The sequence below is a fragment of the Prosopis cineraria genome, unplaced genomic scaffold, assembly GCF_029017545.1.
Source record: "Prosopis cineraria cultivar Desert tree isolate PC_DT_omini unplaced genomic scaffold, ASM2901754v1 PC3, whole genome shotgun sequence".
NCBI classification, from domain to species: Eukaryota; Viridiplantae; Streptophyta; class Magnoliopsida; order Fabales; family Fabaceae; genus Prosopis; species Prosopis cineraria.
Genome location: NW_026555334.1, coordinates 4,361,451 through 4,371,973, shown reverse-complemented (window position 1 = coordinate 4,371,973; position 10,523 = coordinate 4,361,451).

The window sequence follows — 10,523 nt, the reverse complement described above, 5'->3', positions numbered from 1 at the left end:
CAATGATCAACAACCAAACACGAAGCTTTCTACATAGTAAAGCAAAGCACACTACACATCAGAAGAACCATGTCAATTTCGTATGCCAATACATAGAACAAACATGACTAACTCATGCCTCCAAATCAAGCGTGCCCTTCACCAAAATAAACTGGAGTTGGAAACTAATCAAGTCAAGTAAGAACCAAAATTTAGTTTTTTTACTTAAAATCTATTTATTTACACTGTCAACCCAACTCCAATAAGTCTAAGTCAATTTACATTACACAATAAAAAGAAACATGCATTCACATAGGTTTCAAAGCCTATTCAGATTTCTAAAGATTCATTCATGGGCAAATTACCTTTTGAAGCTTTTTTAAATTCAACACACATGCAAAATCAAGCTGGGGAACCCCTACAAATAAATAAAGATGATCAGTGTAGCATGATTTATTTGAAGATAAACTCATGTCCCAATCCCAACGCCAAAGGATTGCCATAAACTCATGCCCATATACCTTACCAAGTAATCAGTGACTTTGTCAAAAAATGATCCCTCAACCTAGTCCTTCAGAGGTTGCTAAATTTTGTGAAAAACATATGTTCATGGAATCAAAGTAAACTTGTGGATGAGGAGAATTGTGGTCTCCCTCAAACTTAATTATGTTTTTGTCCCCTGCAAAACATAGACAAATATTACAATGATGATTCAATAACAACGCGATCAAAAGAAACAAAAATAACAAAGGGAACATAAAGTCAAATCTAGGCAACTGACTAAGCAACTTTAAATTTATAGAAGACAAATTTTAAGAACATAGCAAAAAGTCAGTCCAAATCCTATTGATTTCAAATGCCCAAAGTTGGGGAGCAAAACCTATTTACCATTTAGTATTTTTTTGCCTGAAAATAAAAAATAAATTAAAGTAAGGCAAGGTGGGAGTAATCATACGGATTCAATGAAATGGTGGGTGGCGGCTGTGTCGGGAAAAGAAGATGCGAGGCTAAATTGGACAACCCAATCTCACCAAATTTACTGAAGAGTAGAAAAAATATCTAGGGTTTGAACGTTCATCACTTCTTTCATTGTTGTCATGAAAATCTGGAATCTTTAATGACGGTGATGACAGGGGAGTAGAATAGGGCTGAGCTTAAAAAAAAAGGTTAAAGGGTAAAAAAATTCTGAAACTTTTTCTTTAGGAATGCCCGCCATTCTAAATTTTTTTTTTAAAATATTTTTGCTCCAAAAGTTTAAAAAACAAAGAAGTTTTGCCCTATCATTAAAAATAAAAAACATTGACCGTTAAACTGAAGTTTGACCAAAGATATTTTTACATTTTTTTCCTCCCTCCTTTTGTGTTTAGTCTTTGATTTTGTTCTCCAGAAAATTCTTTAACTTTTATTCTTCTAACAAATGAAAATGAAGATCAAACGACAAAGAAATGAAGGAGGAAAAAATCATAAAATATCCTGACCAAACTTCAGTTGATGGTCAACATTTGCAATTTTTAACGATGTGGTGAGAATGCTCCAAAAAAATTTAGAATACCAAGCACTCTTGAAGAAAAAATTTTAAAGTATTTTTTCCATTTAACCCAAAAAAAAAAGAAGAAAAAGAATGATAAGTTGACTGAGGTCAAGTGAACTGAAATGAAGGGGGGAGTGGGAGGAGGAGGTTTGTTTAGTCCAATAGACGAAGAAGTCGAACATGGTGCCTTGATGAACAAGTATAAGTTGCTGTTGGAAATCACGATGGCACTAAAGACGATATAGTGGAGAAGATTTGGTCAAGGTAATCTAGCCATTTAGAGTTTTGAATTAATGTCAATAAAGGGCCTCAAATCCGAATCTCTCCCAAAGTTTTTATGAGCAAATAAATTTGTGGTGAAGTTTTTATTAGCAATTTCCCCTTGTTTATTTGCAAAATTCAGAATTTTTATGTGCAATTTTCTCTTTTGTATATAGCGTACGGTATTGTGATTACGACATAGGTTTTGTTGCACATCGCCACCTGCTTTAAGGATGTTACTCTTTTGAGTCTGTTGGGAAACTAAGATCAAATATCATTGTCTCTTACATCAGGCAGCTTTGTCGACAATGATGGCGGCTCCTGAAACTATTACTCCATGGTTTTAATTTGGATTAATCCTTTGCTCAACAATTCAAACCAAACTAGTGATGCAGCCATAATTCAAACCAAACTATTACTCTATGTCCTATATATATTTTCTGATTTATTTTCATAAGTTGAGTGAAACTAAAATAGTTCATGACAATATGTTTTGCATTTATTGTTGGATTAATGGTAAATTTACCCTTTGAATTATCAGTCGATGAATATCTGAGACTTTAAATTCATTTTTAGTGTAATATTCTCTTTTAATTTTTGAAAACAATACAATATCAACTCCACTGTTAATAAATATTAACTTTGATCATTAATTGATAAAAAATTACATTAAAGAATCAAGAAAATTTTATAAACATTAACTTCATCAAAAAATAAAGAAAATTATATAAAAGGATAAATTTTTTTGGGTAATTTCTAGGCCCTTGTCTATACTTTAGGTTTTTTCCTCTAATATTTGGTATACTTTTCTTCATTGGCTAAAGAAATAATTAGAGATGAAATATAATATATTATCTCCAAAACAATGTCTCAATATTTTTCCCAAAGACGGACCTATAGAAAGAAATTCAAAAGTTGGAGATGGTTATGATCCGTGTCAAAACTCTATTTGGCAATAAAAAAGGATTTAGAGTGAAATCAATATATATACTAATGGAACAAAGCTTCTAGTCATGACCAGTGACAGTTTAAGGAGAGTTAACATGATTTATAAATTATTATAGAGTCGCGTTGTAAAACCCTTTCCGCAGCAAGTAACTTAACAACTACTATTGTAGCTTAACAGGATTAAAATCATCACATGCACTAGTATGCTAAAAAAAAGAAATAAACTAACATACAATCAAATATCAGCTGCCGTATAGTAATAAATTAAAGGACACCATTAGAAAACTTTTGAGGAGTAGAAGTTTGGTGGAGAGATCTTAGATATGAGCAATTTTAATTGAAGTTCAAGGGAGAGATATATAACGACGCCATTGTTGGAGTAAGAGAGTGCGACGAGTGCTTATATTTCATTTCCTTTTTTATGTGAGCAATCGAAATAAATAAAAATAATAATATAAGTCATTCGATGCCTATCACCGGAGCTCCGGTTGGCCTCCGTTGTCGAAGAGCACCCAACCGCCATTGCCGGTCACTAGCTACCAGAGCTCTGGCAACTGATGGTGGATGAATAATATTTTTTTAAAAAAAGAAAGGCTATTTTTGTAATTGCACAGACAAATTTATTTTTCTTGAAATTTATGAATTTCATGAAATTATTTAATAATTAAAATTTACCACTCCCTTCGTCCCAAATTATAAAACACTTTTAGATAAAATCTCACAAACCAATAAAGTTCATTAATATAAACTTTACAATTTTATTTTTTCAAGATAAAAATATAAATTTTTCAAAATACCCTTCATTTAATACTCTATTGACAAAAGAATATTGAAGAGAGAGAATACATAAAAAAGGTAATATTAAAAAAGTACCATTAATGAAACTTTATCTTATCAAAGTGTCTTATATTTTAGAATGCTGAATCTTCTCTAAAATTATTTTATAATTTAGGACAGAGGGAGTATATGGGACTTGATAATAATTCACACAAATTCTCTCTACATTGATTCGCCTACCAACATGTATAAACATATATTAATTTTTATTTTTTAAGAAGAACTTTCTACAATGGGTTTTTGATGAAATGGTAGAACAAATATTTTTTACACTAGTGTAGAAAGTATAATGCCACTGAAACTTATTTACATAAGAGTAAAATACTTTGATCACCCTTTTATTTTGTCTTAGTTACATAGACCTCACTTCTATTTTGAAAACATACAATTTAATCCAATCCGTTAACTCTGTTAGGAATATATTAAACTCTAATTTTAATGATAAAAAAATGATAGAAGATTTTATTTAATAGAAAAAAATTAATGGAAACTGATGGCATTTAAGAGTAATTGGCTTAAATTGCATTAAACTCTAACTTCATTACCTATATACTGATATAGACTTCACTATTCTGATAAAGCCATACATTTCTCAATCTTTCAAAGTTAATTTTTCCTGAACTTCTTTTCAAGTTAAGTATTTGAGTTATCTTGGATTTTTCCTAAACCTACTATATCTTTTGTGAAGTCTTTCAAAGAGATTCGATCTTTGTTTCATCTCACTTTCACGCGTATGAAGCTTATGTGCATTTAAGTTATTCTTTTGGTCCTTTATACTGATGTAAGCCTGGTTATACTAGTATAGTGCCCTTATTCCCTTGCCTTTTAAGTTATTTCGATATGAGTTACATTGTCCCCAAATAGCTCTAGTTATACCAGTACAAGCTCCTTCATACCGGTATAGTGACTTATCTCTTAGAAAATCTCTTCTATTCCTAAATAGTGTAGTGTCCCTTATTTTGGTATAACAAGCTTTATATAGGTATAAACTTCTTTATTCCAGAATAGCCTCACCTATATGAGTATATTTTACTTTATCCAGGTATAAACCTTTCATCTCTATATAGTAGTGTCTCATAAATTACCATCTTTGACAAAGATTTATTCCATATAATTTCGTTATTCCGAAATAAGAACTTAGCATATATTCTCTTATTGTTCTTAACTATACCGGTATGGTTCTATTTATTTTGGTATAAACATCAATATTTGTGCTATGTGTTTTTGTTCGTTTCATGTGGGATTCAAGACTCATTCTTTATTCAATCTTTTCACATTCCAAGTGTTGTATGCACATTCTTTTCTATTTAGAATCATTATAAAACACAACGAGTAAGATTAAACACTTATCAAATCCTTTATACTTGTATAACATTTGGTTCTATCAATATAAACTTTACTTACATTTTATTAGAATATTAAATGCATATAGCCGTTTTGTTTTTGCTTGTTGTGAGTGCGAAACTCTACCAAAAAGCATTGTGCCGTCACCTCATTTCCAGAGAAACTCATAAGAATAGAAGATGAATAGTTGAAGAGTCTAACGGCTAACCACTTGTGTCTAATGAATCATTAATGACAAACAACTATAAATAAACATATTTATGAAGTCAGTGAAACTAACGAAGAGACAAGTTATTATGCTATCATTGTCATTTGTTATCTTACCAACTTTCTATAGTTGTATTCATTACTAGTGAGTTTCATTGATTATAAATCTACTCTATAGAGTCTTTAATAGTAATTGTTTATTTTTTAACATACTTTATTCATCTTTGTTTTTCATACTCAAAATTGAGGAATTTAAAATCAAGGGGCTTAAGAGGATTTAATCATTACCTTTATAAGGGAGAGTGATTTAGACTTGTGAAGAAGTTTAAGATTGTACTGTGACAACTAAGAGCTCGACTTAATCTTGGTAGAGTAAGTAAAGAAAATTTTAAGTGTGACTTGAGGTCTAGATGTAAGTTTAAGTGGTTGGAGCTAAATCAAGATAAATAAACCGTGTAAGCTTCTCTATACACTTTGGTGGTGCATACCGTTCTAAATTTATCTTTTAATCTTGCATTATTAGTCAAATTAACTCTAGTTCTAAATTTATTTTTAAATTAAAATTTATATTACAAAAAATTTTATTTACCAATTTAGTCCTCGCCTTAATAAATCTTAAATTATATTATTTTGACAATTACATAATTTCATTGTAAAAAACATGGTTACCAATTTTAAATTTAAATTATTTATTTAATCTCTCAAACTTGTATCATTTTATGTTTTGTGATGAACAACAATATGTTTTTAGCAAATTTAAAGAAACATAAATAAGTAAGTTGCAATAAATTTGAAAATAACTAAAATAATAAATTTTTATAATATGATAAAAATATAATAAATTTTATAATAAAATAAAAATTTTAAAATTTATTTATTATATTGTTATTTGTATACAAAAAAGATTTTTGGCAAATATAGATTTTTAGAAAATTAGTATGTTAAAGAGGGGCATTTTGGTCAAATTAAAAATTTAAAAATCAAACTTAACAGTCAACTAACAATTAGATTTATGAAAATGGAATTTCAAATATACAAGAAAGGTTTATGTAACATATATTTTAACTTTAAAGGAGATTTATATGCATTTTCATAATACAGAGCAGGTCTATATTCATATCAGTGAGAAACAGGAGGTCTATATAATTAAGTTATAATAGAACAGTTATTAGTGTATTTTACTCTTTACATAATTGTCATTGGTCACTAGATTGGTTCCTTTTATTTTTTATTTAATTTATTTTTATTATTACTTACATATATTCTCGTAACAAAAGTAATTCGACCAGTTCGGCCTAAAAACTATATTTTGTGCGCAAGGGATTTTATATTTATACTCGTATTTATTTTTAATCATAGGAGAATTTTAGTCTAACGAAGTTATTTCAAAGGGAAGTGAATGACTTTAGGTTACGTTTAATTACTAAAAAAAATAGAATGAAATGTATTGAAAAAATTAAGACAAAAATAAACTTAATTTCTCTTCTCCCTATAATAAGTATGATAAAATTTATTAATATAGATAATAAATATAAAAATTATTATACCCTCCAAAAATTTCATGAGTCATGATTCCAACTATAGTAATTGAATTACATCTCCCTCTTATAAATGTACTTAGCTATCCTCTTTGATCATATTACTTTTATCTTTATTTTTTTTAATTTATTTCATTTCATTCTTTTCAAATAATCAAACAGTGCTTAATCTTTTCATGAGATTTTTAAAATTGGAAATTTTCCAATATCATTAATTCTCTTGTAGGGTCCGCAACTGTCGTTTTATAAAAAACTCTTTTTCTAAAATTTTAAATGCATATACTCCAGCATAAATTATTAATACGAGGAGTTCATTCAATTTTATAATGGTAGAATACTAAGACTATTTTATAAATTATTTTCTTTGGTGGTATTTATAAGACATTTTGAGTATGTTTTATTTGAAAGCTCATTAATTTTATTTTTAAAATTTAATAATAACTTTAACCTTAATAAGAATAAAAAGAAGAATTTTTAATAACATTTAATAAAGACAAAAAATAAATATAAATATAAAAAATAGTAAGATAATGTCTTATAAATAGGATTAAAATTATTTTTTATATAAATAAAATAAGAGGAGTATTATTGATCAATGAAATTTTTATTTATTTGTCTTATTTTTCTTAATTATGAATATTTTGTTGTCGTTATAGCCTTTCCATTTTGTCGTGCATCAAACCGAGAATCGCCAAATGGCTTCGGCCTTTATGTTTACCGTCCCCGAACAGCTGGACGATGCTTCCCTCACTTTATCTTTCTTTATTTAATTAAATTGACTGCGTATTAATTATACATTAAAGCAAATTAGATGACAACTGTTATTAGAAGTATGGGCCACCGAATTATTTTCATACAAAAAGGAATTTTTTTTTGGGTTGACAGATTAAAAGATCCTTGTGTGTATAATTTATTCAAATGGCGACCTCTAACTTCTATCCTGTGGATTAAAAAAGATTAAAGTGCACGTGATTTGATTAAAAAAGTATGTTTAATTTATTTTTAAAATTTTAAAATGCCAAAAATTCATTTTCTCTTTATATTTTCCTGGAGGTTGAGAGATACTCGCTTAAAAATATAAGACATTTTTTAAAGGGTTGAATTTTAAAAAATATAAGACATTATTGATTTTTTAAGGTACAATAATTGCCTTTTTCTTTTTAAAAGTGCCCTATTAAATCATTCACTTTACATTCATTTGAGGTGAACCACTCTATTAAATAGAAGTAAATATGAAAAGATAAGGTTAATCTAAAGACAGGTGACTACTTTATTAGAAGGTGAGATTCAGTTAAATATGCTTCACATTTTTTAATTGGGGAAGTAACTTGTTTGCTTTTTTTTTTTGGGGTTAAAGTGCATTTTTACCCCTGTACTTTTCTTCGAGAAATGTTGGGCACCCTATATTAATAAGTAGGGCATTGTTTAGGAGGGAAAATGCCCTACTTATTAATATAGGGTGCCAAACGCTCTTCGAAGGAAAGTACAAGGGCAAAAAAGTTGGGATAGCCCACATATCTTTTAGAAGTTTTGTCACCCATAAATTCTTAAGTGAGGATGAATGAAAAGCTTTTGTTAACTCATAGTATAGTCTAGAGTTCAAGTAATATTAATGTTATTTCATATATATATATATATATATATTATTGCTTTTGTTAGCTTGTGCTTCCTATTTATATCAACTGACTTGTCATGTTTTATGTTTTCAAAGGCATTAAATGTTAAAAATAAAGAGTTAGCAAAAAAGAATTAGTATATCTATAAGGCTAGGCATGAGGGGCATACAGGCATTGAGAAGGGTTTGATTGAAAAAAAGTTAGTGTTAGAAGGTTTTATATCTCATGACAGGATTTAGGCCTTGGTTCGAAAAAATAAAGAAGGCAATATTGACAAATCAAAAACAAAGGCGATTGTTGATAGAATAGTAAATATTAATAATATAATGTTATTATTTATTTGTTTTTAGTTATTCACTTTACTTTTGTTGCTTCACATGAAGCTTTGATTCAGGAGGCTTCAACAGACACTCTAATTGCTAATGTGGATATATTGGAGGAGATGTTAGGGAATATCGACTATCCTGATTGTGTTCAGGGCGTCAGCTTTTGTGTCACAAGGAAAGAATATTTTGGAGAGGGTTTAAGCGCAATCAAAAGATTGCATCTTCTGCTGACATTCAAGAATTGAGGCAAGAGCTAGCAGAACAAAAGCAATTGATGCCAGCACAATTGCAACAGAACAAGAATAGTCTAGACTCATAAACATGTTGCTGAACTGGTATAGGTTGGGGCTTCAACTAGGTGACGATAACCTTAATATGAATGATAGTTGTACAATTCCATCTCAACTCCTACTTGAAGTATTATTATTCATTTTATTAGCCTTACACACAATACCACTTTATTGTTCATATTACATAATGTTTTTCTCTTTTTAATTTGTTTAGGGTGAGATAGACGTTGATTGTTTGACAGATGATAGCTATGTGGTTATTTTAAGAGGCATGCACGATGTGCTAAGCATATCATAATTCACAATGAACATATCCTTGAAGAGACATTGAAGGTTTGCTTGAAGACAGCTAAGAATCATAGTTATAATTTGCCTTACCTTACTCCTAAGGCAAGGACAGTAATAAATACATTGCTTAGCTTTATTGCATGGCCAGTTCATCTCCTTCATATGTCAACACTGTCTCCAAAGGTATAGCAGTTAAACTCAAAATTGAAATTTAACTCCTTTTACATGTATTTGTAGTTTATATCTAACTACCTATATGTTGAAAAAACTAGCCTGTTGATAAGCTGGTGGGAAAAAAGTACCATAGGCTATGAAAGCACTAGCAAGTAAGCAAAAGAGGGAAAATGATAAGAATAGCTCCAAAAAATTCAAAGAGTCCGTCACATTTCCTAAAAAGACATTAGCTCTCCCTCAAGCCCATTTTCCTAAAGTCTCTCAACCTTAAGCCTCTCAACGTCTAGTTGCACATGATAAAAACATGCAATTGCTTAGAACTCATACCTAGATGCAAGAAAGAGCGATGTTCTCTCTTGTTACGAAGATGTATGCAAATTCAAAGTTTGTCAACCAAGTCAATAATGAGGTATTGAATGATTTATTCAACTATACAGAAGCTACCACTGCCCTATGTAACTTATATATGAAATATATTTCTAAAAAATTTTATTAAATGTTTAGCTACTCTCTCTCTCTCTCTAATCATTTGTTGATCCACTTAATTTGATATTTAAGAAACCTTTACACTACCATGCTTACCAGAAGAGACATAAGATGGAGGATTATACTTGTTAGTCCCCACATGATCTCTTCTCATGGCTCTGACATAATGAATCCTAAGTAAGGACTAAAAATATTTCAAAAGTTTTCAAAAAGTACTTCTAGCAACATGGCACCAATGAAAACACAATATTCATAGCACCTTATTGTGAAAGGTAAGTCATTTTACAATGCTTTACTTTAATTTATTTAAAATTTAATTATTTACGTGATATTTCCTAATTGTAACCTTTGTCATAAGGAACACTGGATGTTACTTGTGATCAATTCAACTTTAGGGGGGATATGCATCTTGAACTTATTTGTAGTGGCCATGTTTCTAATAGGGACATAGTGGAAATGATTAATTACTAAGTTAAGCAAATTTTGCACATATATGTATGTAATTTATTCTTTTTATATGAATATCTCTCATTGCCATTGTCATGTATCGCATTGATATTGATTAACAACTCTAACAACTAGTAAAGAGCAATAGTCACTTTGATATAGCGGCTTCATGGATAGTTGTCAAGGTATGTGTATTTATCATTCATGATGTTAGCAACGTCACTATAGGTCATGTCATATCATCAATTGAT